The sequence below is a fragment of the Lissotriton vulgaris genome, chromosome 5 (genome assembly GCF_964263255.1).
Source record: "Lissotriton vulgaris chromosome 5, aLisVul1.2, whole genome shotgun sequence".
Classification (NCBI taxonomy): domain Eukaryota; kingdom Metazoa; phylum Chordata; class Amphibia; order Caudata; family Salamandridae; genus Lissotriton; species Lissotriton vulgaris.
Genome location: NC_141693.1, coordinates 341,395,346 through 341,412,408, shown reverse-complemented (window position 1 = coordinate 341,412,408; position 17,063 = coordinate 341,395,346). Strand labels below are relative to the sequence as shown.

The 17,063-nt window shown below is 44.2% G+C and overlaps 1 protein-coding gene across 2 annotated transcripts in view; it reads left to right on the top strand.

The window, feature by feature from the left end:
- The window catches only part of ACOT7 (acyl-CoA thioesterase 7), a 1,079,233-nt gene that overhangs the window by 1,011,758 nt on the left and 50,412 nt on the right, over positions 1-17,063 (top strand). The gene's annotated exons all lie outside the window — the stretch shown is intronic.

The window sequence follows — 17,063 nt, the reverse complement described above, 5'->3', positions numbered from 1 at the left end:
GGAATAGCTATTGTTTTTAAGGATAATATTTCTGTTGCGGTTCTTGACCAATGGTGTAATACGACCTTGGAAATGATGATTTTCAGAATTGGCTCATCAGCCAAATACTTTAGGAAAGGCGCTTTGGTCTATCGCCCCCTAGGCCCCATAAAAACATCTCTAAACAGCTAATGGAAGCACTAGCCCCTCACGTGTGCCCAGACAAAGACTTTCTGCTGCTCGGGGATTTTAACATTCATAGTGAGGAAACAAATAATAAGGAGGTACAATCCTTCTTGACCGACCTATCCCTAATGTGACTAAAACAATGTAACTCTGGACCTACTCATCAAGCAGGACATACTTTAGATATGATAATATCGAATTTTTCTGATATTAAATGTTTTGCCCCTAAGCAGTATCACTGGACAGATCATTTTGTGCTTGAATTCTCTATGCCTGTGAATGGCGTTTGTTCTATTCCCCCGGTTCAAATTCCATCTAAACGTAGACAATGGCACAAAATCACCAATGCCAATTTGGAACAAAAATACGTTTCCCCTTCAATCCATCCCACAGATGATATAAACTCCGCACTCTCGAAATGGGATTTAGCCATCAACAATGCGGTACAACAAATTGCCCCGATAAAAACTTTTAAAAAACGACTAGCAAAGAAACAAGAGGTATGGTTCTCGGAAGAATTACGTAGCCTCAAACGTAGGGCTCGGAAAACTGAAAAAACATGGAGGAAATCCCATTTAGACGAAGATAAAATAAATTATCATAAGGCCTTAAGTGTATATCATAAAGCTATACGATCCGCACGCAAGAACCATGTGACCACTCAGTTGGAAGCAGCCGGTAACGATTCAAAAGTTCTTTACCAGATTGTTAACACTTTTTTAAAACCGGTAGCTTGTGAAAGCGCAGACATGGCGTCACAACATCTTTGTGATAATATCTCACACTTTTTCACTGAAAAAAATTGATGCCATTTATGACAAAATAGAGGCACTTACCCCTATTACGACTGGCCTGGATAATCTAACTGCAATACCAACCGCGCCTACCAATTCTCATACATTCAATGATTTCCCTGAAATCACCTTACAAGAGGTTCAAAAGCTGCTTACGAACATCAAAAGTGGGAGCCCGGCTGATTTACTTCCTGCCAGGCTCATGGATCCTTTAGAGACAACACTTGGTCCTGATATTCAGAGACTGGTGAATCTCTCACTCAATACAGCTAATGTCCCTCTGCAGTGGAAAAAAGCCTTAGTTAGGCCAATTAGGAAAAATACATCCCTTCCTTGGACTAATATGTCCAACCTTAGGCCGATTTCCCTTTTGCCTTTCTTAGGGAAAATTATTGAGAAGCACACCAATAGACACCTTTCCAACTACCTGGAGCAATCAGACAGCCTTGATCCCTCACAGTCAGGTTTTAGGCCAAAATACAGTACCGAAACGGCCTTGCTGTCGATAACGGACGATCTTCGCATGTACCAGGACAATGGTTATTCAGTTGTCCTGGTACTACTTGATTTATCGGCAGCGTTCGATACCATTTCCCATAACATCCTGATCGAACGACTGACTGTGAGTGGAATCGGCGGGAGGGCACTGGACTGGATTAAAAGCTTCCTCTCCAACCGCACCCAATGTGTCACCATGGGTGATTTCAGATCTGAAGAGGTCAATATCACCAAGGGGGTCCCGCAAGGATCGTGTTTAAGTCCAACTCTTTTTAACACATATGTGGCCCCCTTGGCAGAAATAACTAGATCCTTTGGCTTCTGTCCAGTGTCCTATGCGGACGATACGCAGCTACTCTTCCCCTTTAAACATCTGACCCCTGAGATCATACAATCTTTCTCTGATGGGATGAAGGCAGTAGCGCGTTGGATGTCTTCCAACTTTCTCCAATGTAATGTTGGGAAGACTGAAGTGATGCTCTTCGGTAAAGCTAAGATCCAATGGTCCCCTGATTGGTGGCCTCCAGATTTGGGTCCAGTTCCTGAGCCCAAATCAATAATTAAGAATTTGGGGGTACGTCTGGAACCGGAGCTGACCATGAAACAGCATGTTAATGTCACTGTAGGATCATGTTTCCACGTGATAGGTCTCCTCCGCAGGATTTTCCCATTTCTCCCTGACTCACATAGAAGAACTCTAGTGCAGGCTCTAGTGATCAGCCGACTAGATTACTGCAATGGTTTGTTAGCAGGAGCAAATGAAGAGGTTTTAGATCGTCTGCAGGTAGTGCAGAACACAGCAGCCAGGTTGGTGCTCAATGCTCCCCCCAGATCCCCTTCCAAACCTTTACTGCGTAAACTTCATTTGCTGCCCATACGCTTACGAGTAAAGTTCAAGACCTGCTGTACTATTCATAAAAGCTTTCATGAATTAGGACCTGCATATTTGACAAAAAAATTTGTCCCATATGTTCCTGCCCGTACTCTCAGGTCCAGTGAACAGCTACTATTAAATGTACCTAAAATCAGTAAAACCAGGCTAGGTGGCAGGGCCTTGTCCGTGGTGGGCCCCAATTGTTGGAATATGCTTCCATTACCTTTGAGACAATGTTCTGATCATCTTTGTTTCAGAAAGAATATGAAAACATTTCTGTTTGGCTCATTTTAGTGAACCTCCTCCTCTTCCGATCTAGCCTAAATACATTTTTCTAGATATTTCTGCTACTCTATAGCTTTTATAGGCCGGCTGTCATAAGCGCGGAGATACTCCTCCGGGAGTTTATTCATAGCGCTATAAAAACCAGCAAATAAAAAAACATGATATATGCATATTCTAGATAGACAGTTCCTTGATTCACCAGGTGGGAATTCAGTACCTACACACGCCTGCCCATCACTATTGCTATAGGCTGTTCTAGGATTTAATACACACGCTAGCATATCACAATTATCTGCATGTGATGCCCAGTTCTTATTCCTTTGAGTATTTGAACTCTCACCGGGAGCACAATGGCACAGTACTTAATTAATTACTGTCCATTAGGGTACAGAATTAAACAAATCTCTCTAATTCAGTTTCAGAATGCTCACACAGTCCTGATGATGATCTAAAGTTACATAAGATCGAAACGCCGTCGACCCCCCTGTTGAAAATCCTTCCACTTGTACATACTGCCCTGGATTTCGATGTCTGTTTTGTGTGATATGTCGTGTATTTTCACTCTCACTTAGTCACATTACGCACCCTTGTCACTTATGTGAGCACCTGTAACTATGAATATGTATACTATGATTAAATATTTATCTGTTGCCTTTTGAAGCTTGTTCCCGGAACTGATTTTTTCAACTGACTAAATAACACTTAACCTTGTGTTACTGGACCTATTTAGGCCACCCTGAACCACTGTATTTACCATAAATACTTAACCCCAGGTTCTCTTTACGGGATACCCTTGTTTTCCCAAAACTACCATCTTTATTCTTCCGCATGCATACATTAACTGTACACACGGTGTCACAAATTTTATTAACCACACACAGTAACACCCACCAGATTACATAATACTTGTAAGGATTCTGCCGAGGACCACTAGATGCCTCGTACACATGGCGTCACAAATTTTATTAACCACACACAGTAACACCCACCAGATTACATAATACTTGTAAGGATTCTGCCGAGGACCACTAGAGACCTCATACACCTAGAAACAACAGCTCCCCCTTTGTTAAATATAAAGAACTAACAAATATATATATACGTGTTATATCTCCACAATGAGTCATCGAGGTACTCACACCTGCCTTCCAGATCTAGTTGTACGTGACAGAGGAGGAGCGCCTTCATCTTGCATCTCAAGAGAAGAGTCGGATGCTTGACTTGGGCACTCAGGTGGACTTGCCTCCCTCAGGAAGAAGCTAACGAACATCAAGGCAAGGACTTAAAGTATGATGAGTCTCTGGTTCTGGACTTTCCTGACGTTGGGCAGTTACCATATGTCCTTTGCTCTCCAAAACGTTTTGCGGTTCAATGTCAGACAGAGTGTCCATCTTGCAGGTCCACTTTTGCTTAGCAAGGACTCGGTCTCCTTTCTCGAAAACTGTGTCTCAAGTGCTTCAGTGCGCTTATCGGCGCAAGCCTTCATTTTGCATTTGTGAGAGCTGTCAGTGACACAAATCTCATCAGGGTCCACTAACAGCTGGTGGTCCATTGTGGTATCTTCTTTCCAGGAGCTCTCCCAAACAGCAAGGTGGCAGGACTTTCTTCTGTCATGGAATGAGGAGTGGAACCATTGGCACTAAGAGCTGGGTGTAAAGCAGACTTGAGTTTGATGCTTTCCAGCACAGCACACTGAACCACCCTTTTCAAAGTACTCCTAAATCGTTCTACAAGGCCATTTGCCTGTGGCCAGAGAGGTGTACTTTTCGGATGTTTGATGTTCAAGAAATTAAGAAAGTCTTTGAACTCTCTGCTACTGAAGGTAGCATACTGAAGGTACATTATCACATTTGATAATGGAGGGAACACCCCATGTTGTGAAAATGTCATCTAGATTCTCGACAACTCCGTCATGTGTGGTTGATGATAGGTCTTCCACTAAAGGAAAATGTGAGTACTCATTGACAACTACCATGAGAAGATGTCCATTAGTGAGTGGTCTGAAGAAGTCAACCGCAATCCTCTTCCAAGCTTGCTTTGGCAGATCAGACATGTTAAATAGGTGCTGAGTTGTTTTGGGAGACAGGCAGTTGCACAGATGGCAAGCTTTAAGCTCCCTATCAAATCATTAGTCAAGACGCAGGAACCACACTTGATCCCTTAGGGCTCTTTTAGTTGCAGCAATTCCACTATGTCTTTCATGTGCCACTTCAATACATTGTTGCCTCAGGTTTTCAGGGATAACTTATTGCTCCTCTTAGTATGACACTGTTAAAAATGGGGGTCTCTACTTGGTAGAGGTAGGTAACAGTGTCCAAGTAGGAACCCTTCTTCGTATTCAGAGGAAGGGAGATAGATTTCTAAAATAACCTTGGCTTACCCACTTGGTAGCTTGGCATGAGCAGACAGGTTTATCTCAGAAGCAGTGTGTTGGAAAATGGATTATTGGTAGGGACAAATGTAGGTCTGCCACTGGCAACAAGGCCACTAACACATGATAGGACTCAGCATAGGTCTTAGAAAATGATTCCCATGCTCAACCCTTGGTAATGTGGCTGCGAGCAGACAGGCTTATCTTCAAAGACCGGTATGTAATTTAGAAACACCAGTTCAGTAAATGATTGAGACACAACACATAATTAAAATCCAACACCAATTTAGAAACATAGGAAATATGTTTTTCTTTAAAATGACACCAAAACGACAAAAATCCAATGTAGGGAACCGGAGATATGAATTTTCAAAGATTTAGCATTATTTAGCACTTCAAAACATATATCCCCTTATTGGGATATCTGGTCGCGATAGACCAGCTCAAAGTCAAAGTTTCAGGCACACCGCGATGAAGCCCTGAGCGGCTACTCCTCGTGGAAGGTCCTGGTCACAGTTTTTACCGCTGGACCTAGAAACCTTTCTGGAGCTTTTCTTCCCTGGGTCTCTCGAAGCTCTAGGCCAGTCCGGATTCGGTGAGGGTTTGCCGGATTGCCTTGCGTTGAGCTCCCGGTCAAACTTATGGAAGTCCGACCCCCGTAGCGTTCCAGCGGAGCAAACCCAGGATCCAGGCCTACACACCGTTGAAGGCAGGCAGCTTGGCTTTCGCGGTTGCTTCCGATCACCTTTTCTTCGTTCAGACTTAGAAACATTTACAGAGCTTTTTCTCACGTGGTCCCTCGATGCTCTTCACCAGGCCGGATTCGGTGAGGGTTCGCCAGTCTCGGATTTCTTCTACAACCGGTAAAACTCTGGAAGTGAGAAATATGGAACTTTCAGCGGGACGAACCTGGATGGCTTGGCCGGGCTCGCGGTTGAAGGCAAGCAGCTTGTGGTTGAGTCGGTCCCCTTATGAAGCTTTTTTTCAAAGTTGCTCCAAAGTTCTCCAAACTTCTGGAACTTCTTCCTGAAGTTCCCCAAATTGTCCCAAAGTGTCTCAAACTCACTCCAATGGTCTGGCTACAAGATGGTCCTTGAAAGTTGAGGGCTTCAGTTCCCACAATCCACTAGGCCAAACCCTTACAAATCCACTGGTGGTTCTCCAGGTTGAGGATCCTTGGTGGTAATGTTCCAGGTGAGCTCTGTTAACCTATAGCTTGCAGGAAGTCCACTCTTCAATTCCTTTACTGCAAGGTAATCCACAGGGCTGTAGTTTCAGCTGGTGCAGTCTTCAGAGGGCAGTCCTTAAAATTTTGCACCCCAGCTTCTCAGCATGACAACGTCTTGCTTTCTTAAGATTCAAGCGGCAGATCTGATAGACTCTGCCCCTCTCAAATATTTATTCCAAGTTCTCGGGGTCAAGCAGGAGGTCACTGCTGACTTATGGGAGCAGGGCAACTCCCGGAGAACATGACCACATCCTGTAGAGTGTGGCATTATTTTGTCCCAGAGTGCACCAAATCCTCCAAATTCAAAATGGCTGATTTTCCAGCAGGGAGGTAAGAGCTGGCTAAACACACCCCTAGGATGGCTACTTTTCATAAACTCTCCCCCTTGCATCTGTGCATTCCTTCCATAAAGCCTAGCTTTGGCGGAGGTGAAAAGTTTAGAGTTGTAAATGACACTGGTTTCTTCTCATCTCTTTGAAGATTGTGATTTACAACTCCTCCCCCTGCCCAGGCATTCCTGTGGAACAGCACACTGCCCTCCCAGGAGAGCTGGTTAACCCCAGGGGCTCTATATGACTTCTTCAAAGCAGCCTCGCTAATCCACTTAACTCTGACCAATCAGGACAGACCACTGGAAGGCTGAATCTGGACTTACAAACAAAGTCGTATAACTTCTTGTATGTGCACTTTAGGAGAAATTCACTAATATCAAATTCTTGAGTTTATCAATACCATTCTGTGAAGTCTTTGACTGGTACTTTTAGTCTTTCCTATCAAAAGTTATTACTTAATAACTTCCTGGCATGTTAACCTATGTGGCAGGGGATTTGCAATGAGAAAAATGACTTGGGCCATTTTCCAGCACCTGGACTTACAAAAAAATATTTTATAAGTACTTTGATTATATCTACAGGGCCCCCACCCCATGGAACACCTAGGGGAGGCTTTGGGGGTTCTGAATCTGAAGAAATATTGCGGATCCTCCCTCCATAGTACTCCTAGCATCAAAGTCGAATTGTGGGCAGCACTTTGTCACAATGTTCGGAGTGAAATGTGACATTTCATTAACCCAGGGCATATAAGACTCATTTTATAAGGGTCTACCTTATAAATACCTAACCCCCCACCCCTGGGGGTTCCTAATATGCGATAGAGGTTATCCATTTTTTAAGTGCCCCGAAGTCCAGTTAGAGGACAATTTACTTTTTAAAAGCAGTCCTGCCACTCAAGGCTACTTTTAAACTGACTTCAGGCTTCAGCAGTGCACACATGCAAGTGCAGAAAAGCTGCTGGCCTCTAAACTGCCATGCCCTATTCATAATAGGGACTGATAGGTAGTTTCAATCCCCCTTCCCTAATAGGCACTAGGGCCCTAGGGGGTTGGCCAAGCCAATCACAGGTATACCCCCCTACCATAGTGTACCCTACTGTATGTAAGTGTTTTCACTGTCTTCTAAATGTGCCTCTTTCAGCACTGCACTGGCCCTGGGCCTGGTTAGGCAGCGCCCAGGGTCAATCAGAGTCAGTTACCACCAGTACCATTCAGCAAAACGTTGGGGTATGCCCAGGGCACAGGATGACTTTGCAACACAGTGTGTAAAGCAATTGTGAACACATGAATGAATGAATGAATGAATATTGGATTTATAGAGCGCGTGGTTACCCTGGAGTGTCCCAGCGCTTACCACTGGGGAACCCATCCTGGCTTTCCCTGTGGGATGGTCCCTTTACTGGGCATCCCCAAGGTGCAGCCAGGCATCCCCGGCGGTGATGGGGCCGGAGTGGAGATTAAGCAAGCTATTGCCCAGAGTTGCAACATGGGACCCCATGGTTATAGTGGCACCGAGGTGATATTTATCGGGCCCGCTGACATTGGTCCTGCACCCGGCCGCGTCGGGAATTGAACCCTGATCCCGGACCGACCTCTGTCTATGGGGCTGCCGCCTCTAACCGTTGAGCCACACATACAGTAATACAGTGACAACACTACAATTGGACACTACACTAGTTTAGAAAAATAAGTAATCTTTATCTAAACCAAAACAAGACCAACATAACAAAAATCCACAATACAGTAATAAAAATATGACTTTCAAGTGGTAGAAATAGTTCAGTTCAAAGCAAAATGCAACACTTTTCACACAAAGTATCTTGGATGCCTCGCGCACACAAACAAAAAGGGTCACAGGGAAGGTGATGCGTCGGTTCCTTATACTCAGGGAAGGTGATGCGTCGGTTCCTTGCTCTGGGGGTGGTGATGAGTCGGTTCCTTACTGCTGCGCAGGGAGGTGATGCGTCGGTTCCTTACCGGAGAGGAGGTGATGCGTCGGTTTCTCACTGTGTGGGGAGGTGATGCATCGGTTTCTTACTGAGTCCCCCAATGATGCCGCAGACTTTGCAACTCGATGCGAGGGGACGATCCAAGACGATGTGTTTTTGCAGCCATACAGCAGGCCTTGCGTTAGGATTGGTGCAGTGATTTTGGAGATCAGTGCACTCGGTGCTGCGATTTCCCGTGCCGTGCCGCGGACAGGCACTGCGACGATTTCTTCTGCAATGCATCGGAAACAGGTGCAGATGCGTCACGCTTCTCGAAGTTGCGTTACTTTTCCCAGCTCCCAGCGGCACACAGGCTCTGGAGGTCCAAAACAACAGCAGGCACCTCTTAGCAGGTCAGAACTCCCAGCAAGGAGTCTTTTGTTTCCCTGAGACTTCAGAACAGAAAGCAAGCTCAGTTTCATGTCCTTGGAGATCTTCCTAAAGCAGGGGACACAACAAACAGCAAAGTCCTTTCTGCTTTCCTTGTCAGCAAGTAGCTACTGCAGGCCAACCCCAGACAGGAAACAGCACAGGGGCAGTATACCTCCTCAGGTTCTCAGGCTCTTCTCCTTGGCAAAGGTTCCTTTTGATTCGGTCTGGGACGACTCCTGGTGGCCGACCGCATTGGGAACCGCTCCAACACCCACCGACCATGCACGCAACCTAGGGGTCATCCTCGACTCCACCCTCTCCATGACTAAACAGGTCAACGCCGTCTCCTCCTCCTGCTTCAACACCCCCCGCATGCTCCGTAGGATCTACAAGTGGATCTCCACTGAAACGAGAAGAACAGTCACCCAGGCCCTTGTCAGCAGTAGGTTGGACTATGGAAACGCCCTCTACGCAGGAGCCTCGGCCAAACTCATGAGACGGCTCCGATGCATCCAGAACGCCTCTGCACGCCTGATCCTCGACATCCCTCCCCGCAGTCACATCACACCCCACCTGAGAGACCTGCACTGGCTCCAGCTCAACAAGAGGATAACCTTCAAGCTCCTCACCCCCGCACAAAAGGCACTCCACAACACCGGACCAACGTACCTCAACAGACGACTCAGCTTCTACACCCCCACCCGCCAGCTCCGATCCATCGACAAGGCCTCGCTACAGTCCCCCGCTTCCAAAGAGCGACCTCAGGCGGCAGATTGTTCTCCCACCTCACCACAAAGACCTGGAACACCCTCCCCATCCACCTACGGCAGACCCAAGACCCACTGACCTTCAGAAAACTCCTCAAGACCTGGCTTTTCGAGCAGTAGCAGCATTCCCCACCCCAGCGCCTTGAGACCCTCACGGGTGAGTAGTGCGCTTTACAAATGATATGATTGATTGATTCCCAGAAGTGATCTTTGAAGTATTTTGTATTCCTGAGACTTCCAACAGGAGGCAAGCTCTACTTCAAGCCCTTGGAGAAAACTCTTAACAGCAGGATGATGAAAGCACAGTCCAGTCATTTCCCTACCCAAGACAAAAGCAACCACTGCAGGCCAACTCCCACAGCACCGGGGCATTACTCCTCCTCCAGCTTTCCCAGTCCTTCTTCCTGGCAGGTTCCTTAGTTCAGCAGTGATCTGAAAGTCTGGGGTCTGGGTCCCTCTCTGTATACAGTAAATTTCTTTGTTCTCTCCTGGCCCAGGGCACAGAGCCCAGTCCAGACCAGTTCTGGGGGGCACTTTGCAAGTGCGCAACAACCTCCATTGTCAGGGTGAGCCCTGGCTCCAGACACACCACAGGGGGGCAGAGGCATCATTGTGGAAGTTAGACACAGCCCTATTCAGGTGCAGGTGCCACTCCTCCCACTACTCCAAATGCAGGTCAGGCCTATTCAGCCCAGCGCGGACTCATCCAGACTCTTTGGAGCCACTGCACCTCCCCATCCCCTGTCACTCCAAAGCCAGACAGCCAATAAACATCCTAGCAGAGCCACACTGGATGGCTAAGCAAGAAAATACCTACTTTCTAAAAGTGGTATTTTCAAACACAGAATGTAAAAATAACCCTCACTAAAGTATGCATTTTAACATTCTGAGTTGAGGCATATTAAACTTTATTTTCTACCTGGCTCCCAGGGCCAGTTATGCTTATAAGATGTAATGAGCAAACTCATCACTGAGGTTTCTCAACACTGAGGGGAGCGCAAATTGTAGACTGTATGTCCCATGATGCAAAGGAGCAAACCTTTCTGAGAAGTGATGCAGTGTCTGGCCACACACTTTTCCCTGCCCAAATTGATTTTCATGATATCCTCTACCATTTATCTCACATTCCTAATGTTCCTTTTTGTAAAAATTGTGTTCCGGCCCATTGATTACACTTCACCCGGTCTGAGCTGGAGATTCCGACCCAGGTGTGGAGATTCCGACCCTAGTCGGAGAGTATGACTTGAGCCGGAGATTCCGGCCAGAATGTGGACCTAAAGATAAGACTTGTAATTGACATCAGTGAATACCCAAAGTCGTACGGTATGACTTTTGTCTCAGATTGCCTTTGTGAATCGGGTCCCCAGCGTTTGAGACTCTGGACCTTATAACAAGTGGAGCATATATAGTTAGTGCGGCTATGCCATGCACACAGAAAGTAATTATTACACAAGTATTTTCCTTGAGTGACTCTTGGTAATCTTGTATACCTACATAGTATCGGAGAAAAAGAGCCAGTAGTCATTATGTACACAGAGCATAACTGCTTGCCTTCCATGCTGAGTAGAGTAATTCCAGAGAATTTGAAACATCTCCAAAAGACCAGGTATCAAACCACAGGGAATGAATCTGTGTGGACAATATCGGTTGCTGCAGAGGTGCAGGGGATGCAGCAGTGAAGCAGTTAAGCAGATCAAGTTGATGTGATGTATGTAAACTTGTTAATGTGTGAAAATGGTTATCAGTAGGGTCAGGGGTAGGCTAGCACAGGAAATGTATCAGTGGTATGGAAGTTATATGTTATATGAGAAGCAGTGCGCTTGAAACCACCCGTACATATATAACTTAACTGTTAAACTCCAGGGAACTTCTCTGTGTCTTGGTTAGGGTGCACATTTAAAAGTGCTGCAGTGACACATTGCAAGAAACAGAGCTTTGTCTAGTAGAAAATGTATGTTCTGTTAATTTGCTGAGGCACTCCTTAATGTCCCTTGTAAGACAAATGGGATGGATGCTTACTATATAACGGTGTGATATAGTAAATATTACAAAAAAAAGTATTTCCCCACATTTAAAAGTTTCCAAAAGCTGTATATGCTAAATTATGTTAACAGTGAACAGGCCGTGTGAGTGAAAACTGATTTTCATAAATCAGGTTAGAAAAGGAAGAAACTTGCTTGAAAGTTGTTTACCACTTTTTGTCAAAAATCTGATTCCATGGTGAAAAAAGAGGTTTCATGAGTGTAGAAAAATGTAGTTTTTAAAAGTGTACTTTGCACTGCCTCTAATCGAACTGGAGTTACTGCCGGTTTCACTGAGTGTCCTTAGTCCAGTGACTTTAATTAGCAGCCCAAACTACATCACTTACCTCCTGGAGGATAATGCTGCTACTAGGAATTGGAAAGTTGAAGTGATGTAAATATTCCCTGTTTTTTCAACTGGTAGGGCAAAGAAACCAATCATAACACAAAGGAAGGCCACAATAATCTTTCATTTCAAATGAAATTCTTAATTGTGGATCCAGGACTAGAAACCTATTCAACCCCAGTGACTTTTCAGACATTCCTCTCTACCCACAGCAGGAGGGGAAAGCTGGGTCTAGCACAGAAAGCGGAGCTGTTTTGTCATTGCTGTATCAGTTTTACCGAAGGTAAATATGATGCTCCTTTAATAGGAATGTCTTGGGCCACCTTGAATGAGGGACTCTGTGAAGGTTGTTTGTCAAGGAGGAGAGATGTGCTACAAAATGTGGTTGGATTGCCAGAGGAAGTTGTCAAGTGAAGGGAATTCTCCAAGCAGTGGTTAATGCACTGGACAGTAATTGTACATTACCACCTCTACTGAACATTCCTGGTAGTACTTCTGAAGGAAGTAAAAGTTTCTCTCTGCGTGCTTGGGAAAGAAGACTGAGGTATGCTTGCTTTCTGCTGGCACCCAGTGACTGGAACTGTTAGCCAAGGATTATCTGATTGGCTTCTGCTTCTCTTCTAGAGAGTCAGAAAAGACAGACGGTCTCTTTTCTCTGAAACGGAAGATTCTGCTGGCCCAGCATGAATGAAGTGCAGTGGATTTTGATAGTGCCTTGCCTGGAGAGAGGCATGTTGCCTAGACACCTAGACTGAGGACCTGGAAGCAGGAGGAGAGACCAGCAGGTGCTTTCCCAGCGTCAACACATTTGAGACGTTCATTTTTCCATCCATGCTTTCCCAGCATCAACACATTTGAGACAAGTTCATTTTTCCACCGCAAAAGGACCAGGCAACGGTGACCGCACGGTGTGCAAGATGTCCAGGTTAGTTTTACTTGGAATGTTTTACTGTAAAGAAATAGGCTTCATTAGGTCTCATTGGTGAAGGTATCTGCCTCTTGGAGCCCTGCCCGGCCACAGCATTTGACCTTCCCGGCTTGAGGATTTTGAGAACCAAAAAAGTTACTAAGTACGAAGGTAAACCAGAGGCCCTGCAAGGCAGCAGAGTTACCCCAGTGTGGACCCCCCCAACTATAAAATTCAGCACTGTCCTGGTCAGAGATTTGAACCCCTAATCTAAAGGCTTCAGTGGGAGCTTGACAACAGCTCATGCGACTTCGAGGGACCCGCTCTGGCTTCATCATGTGACTTGCACCCCTGGAGGATTTCAAGAATCAGAAATGTATAACAAAGTCCTAAGGTAAAAAATGTGATTGGTGTGACCCACTAAAACATCCGACTCATGCTTAATTGCTGTTGGCCTGAAATTCTCCTTAGGTCCCAGTCTCTCATGCACACTGACTTTCGTTGGTGTACTGCTGTTTCTCAGCTTTTTTGCCTTAAAGGAATTAAAATGAATATCTTCCCATTCCCCTTATTCGATATAATTTTTTAGAAATCATTTTAATTATTGGAAATTTCTTTTTTTTTTTTAATTGGTTTGAAAAATATTTTATGAAGTGTTCTTATTTTTAACTTGTTAGGGGTAATTCTCTGCTTCTTGGGCCGTAACTACAAGGGATTGAGCAAAGATTCACTTAGATCTGCATTGTGACATAACCAGATTGTGTGTACTAAGTTACTATGGCTACCCAAGTCCTAAATTCTTAACCCAAGTTCGGATTGTAGTTCTGTTTTTGGTATGGGGTGCTAATATGTAGAATAAACAATTGGGGTATTCCAACTATCAATATTAAACATCTACATATGCAAAGAGAATTTTGTGACATTGTTAGTTCAGTGCTAAATTACAAACACAGCAGATGGATTGCTCTAACATAAATTAATATGCTAATGTTACAAGAATTGCAGTATCCTGCTTTAACAAGGTGATCATACTGTTAACCTTTCATAAACATATCATACCTCTTGTTTTATGCAATGATCGCCCTTTGCCCTATTATTAATAATCAGGTCAGGGGATGTAGCCCATAGTTAGAATAGATAATCTTTCTCTGGCTTCAGCATTTGTACATGAGTATACAGGCCCATGTGCTACCCTAAGAATCAGGCGCCATACATTGATAATGGTAATTGTTGGACTTGGCCGTTTTTGCACGGTTATCTTGAAACCTTTTGCTTCTTCCTCCTCTCCTAATTTTCCTAACCTGATTTTGTTGGCTTTAGGACTCTGGGCACTTTTACCACTGCTAATCAGTGCTAAAGTGCATATGCTCTCGGTGTAAACTGTTATTACAATTGGTTCTCCGATTGACACATTTTATTTACTGGTAAGTCCCTAGTAAACTGCACTGATTATGCCAGGGCCTGTAAATCATTTGCTACTAGTGGGCCTGCAGCACTGGTTGTGCCACCCACAAGAGTAGCCCTGAAAAGGTATCTCAGACCTGCCACTGCAGTGTCTGCGCCAAGTTTTAAAACTGCCATGTCGACCTGGCAAGTGCACCTTCTTGCCAGGCCCTAACCTTCCCTTTTCTAACATGTAAGGCACCCTTATGGTAGGCCCAAGGTACCCCCATGGGCAGGGTGCAGTGTATGTGAGAGGTAGGACATGCACTGGTGTGTGTGACATATCCTGATAGTGAAATACTGCCAATTTAGTTTTTCACTATTGAAAGGCTATCTGTCCCCTAGGATAGAATTCGGAGTTACTTTGTAACATCTTACAGGTATAACTTCCCATTGGGACAAGATAGAAAAAGAAAGTTTATGCTCTCCGAGTTCAGAATTTAATTACAAATCTTTTAATAAAGATGTTTTTTCAATTGTGTGTTGGAAAATGGCACTTTTTAGAAAGTGGGCATTTTCTTGTTTAACCCTTCTTTGTAGCTCTGCCTGTTTGAAGATTGACTATCTGGTTTTGGAGTGATAGGGACTGGGGATGTGCATTCACTGTAGACAGCCACTAGGGAGGTTAAGGCCTGGACTTTTCTGGATGACTCAGAGCTGAGCTGAATAGACCCTGGCTGCATTTAGAGTAATGGGAGGAGTTTTCCTTGCACCAGAATTGGGCCTGTCTCCCTGGCACAGTGCGGTCTCCACCCCCTGTGGTCATACTGCACAAGTGAGGACGGACCTGGTTTGGACTGGGCTCAGAGACCCTTGCACAAAGAGAACAAAGACAAAATGGGGTATAAGTAGTAGACTTAAACCCCAGAAATATAGGACACTTCTGGACTCAATAGGAACCTTTGCCAAGGAGAAGAGCGGAAGAACTGTGAGGAGGAGTACTGCCCCTTTGCTGTGTGCTGTTGGCCTGCAGTTGCTGCTTCTGCTAAGGAAAGGACAAACAGCCAGATTCATCAAGCGAAATGCGCCCGCAAAAGGGCCAGATTCTGAGAATCTGGCCCTTTGCGAGTGCAATTTTTGCATTTGGGATTCATCATCCCAAATGCAAAAATCGCTAATAAAGAATTCGCAAATTTGCGAGGATTAGCATTTAAGAAATCTCTATTAGAGGTTCCTTAAAAGTGAGAAAGGAGGAGAAAGCAATACATAGACAAATAGTATTAAAGGCAGAAAGCAGGGGTGAAAAGGATCCAGCAAGCGTCAGTTTGTGGAAGAAAGAGGAAGGTGATGGAATCAAAATAAGCAGCCTTGGTATTCGGCACCCTGGCATTTCGCAGTGCTAACATCAGGCACTTAAGAAACATTTTTGACCTTTGCACTTATTGTCTATTTTTACACATTAAGCACAGGTTTCACCCATCCTTTGTCATACAGAAAAAACTATCTGTATATTCAAAGAGTCAAATAGATTTCTTTGACTAATTATGATTCAAAGTTGTGGGCAGTTGAGTTTCCTTCTCAATATTCCAACTCCTTTGAAGAACATGTTACCTTTTGGTACTCCTGCATCAACCTCACTGGGAAAGACATGCACAAAAAAGGGAAATTGTTCTTGAGACTGGCTCAGAGCTGTCTTGCAATGAGAAGCAGAGAATTTGTCAAAGAAAAAGCTTGTTCTACTTGTAGTTGGAAACTCATTCTATACCTGCTTGTATTAACAGGTGAAATCATGTGTATGCCTGTTTAAAATGCTACCGAAGCCTTTGTATTATTGCGCATTAACACACATTTTAAATATACAGTTTTTTTGTATTTCAGTGTTGTACACTGCACATTTAGCCTTGCTGCTCATCCAGCTCTGGGCTACCCCCTTGGGGATGAGTGTGTGCTTTACAAATATTATATGTAAATAAATAAGACTAATTTTATATTTATCATAGCCAAACGAGAACTGTAGATTTAGTAAACTCAGCTCTCTGCCTTGCCCCCCTTTATCTTCCATCGACGGTTATGTCACATTCTTCCCATGAGAAGAGCTAGACACCTGCTTGTTAGTGTCTAGCTTGAGTTTTGGTTTAAATGTGTTCATTCTCCTAATGTTGCATGAATAAGTTTTCAAGTGAGCTGAATTTAGCATTATGTGCTCCAGCAATTCATAAGTCGAATTGATATTCCTTTAAGACTCTCACTTATTACATTTTCCCTGCTTGTCATATTTTTGCATTTAGCTTGTGTTATATTTCTATGAGTTTTCCTGAGCATCTGTTTTTTCACATAAAGCATGTATCCTCCCTTCTTAGCAGTGCACACCGTTCTGGAATCTTCTGACTAATTAGTGGCCAATGCCAAATGAGAATGAAATGTTCCACCTCTTGAGACAAATACATTATTTTTTATGATCTCCCAAGACTCTTTTTTGACAAGATAGATATTTTCACACTTCTGTTCATGGACTTCTAATGCACACTTTATCTGTGTCAGTCATATGCTATTGCCCAACACAACTCTTCAAAATGAACACAATAGAGCAAAAATGTACACAATGAAATAAAAAAAAGAATGTTAACTTAATAGACATGTACTCCTTAATGCATAAACAGGAGCATATTATTTTAATTCGCTAACACCCATGTACTTGATTGAACAGTCTGTAATGCAGGTTGTTTGTTCCTG